Consider the following 482-nt stretch of genomic DNA (forward strand, 5'->3'; position numbering starts at 1 on the left):
CCAAGTAATTGAACTGCATCGTAATACATAATTCAAATGAATAAAAGCTCTTCCATCCTGATGCAGTTTGCTGTTGTCTCCAGTTTCAGTCAACAGCGGCATGAGCGTTGACACTATTCATTTATCATTCGTTTTTTGGTAGGCCCTGTATGCGAAGCATTGCTAAGTACAGAGGCTTGCGCTTGGAAAGCTCCTATTTCAGCGAAGCGTGAGGAGATGGAGTGTGATGTAAGTAAGTGCTATGGCGCTCAGAACACAGAGCAGCTAACTACAACTAACCAGTGGCGTGTTTATTGTTGTCCAGAGTGCCTAGGCCGCATTCTAATTCCACCAGGCAATGAGATCTTGGGCAGACTATTTAACCTTTCTGGGCTTCAGTTGCCTCATCTATAAGATTAGGGGAGGATTAATAATATTGCCTACTTTGGAGGGATTCTTTTTAAAATTAATGTTTATTGTATACCAGGCGCAGTGTTAAGCAC

This window comes from Trichechus manatus, unplaced genomic scaffold (genome assembly GCF_000243295.1).
Source record: "Trichechus manatus latirostris isolate Lorelei unplaced genomic scaffold, TriManLat1.0 scaffold00099, whole genome shotgun sequence".
Lineage (NCBI taxonomy): Eukaryota > Metazoa > Chordata > Mammalia > Sirenia > Trichechidae > Trichechus > Trichechus manatus.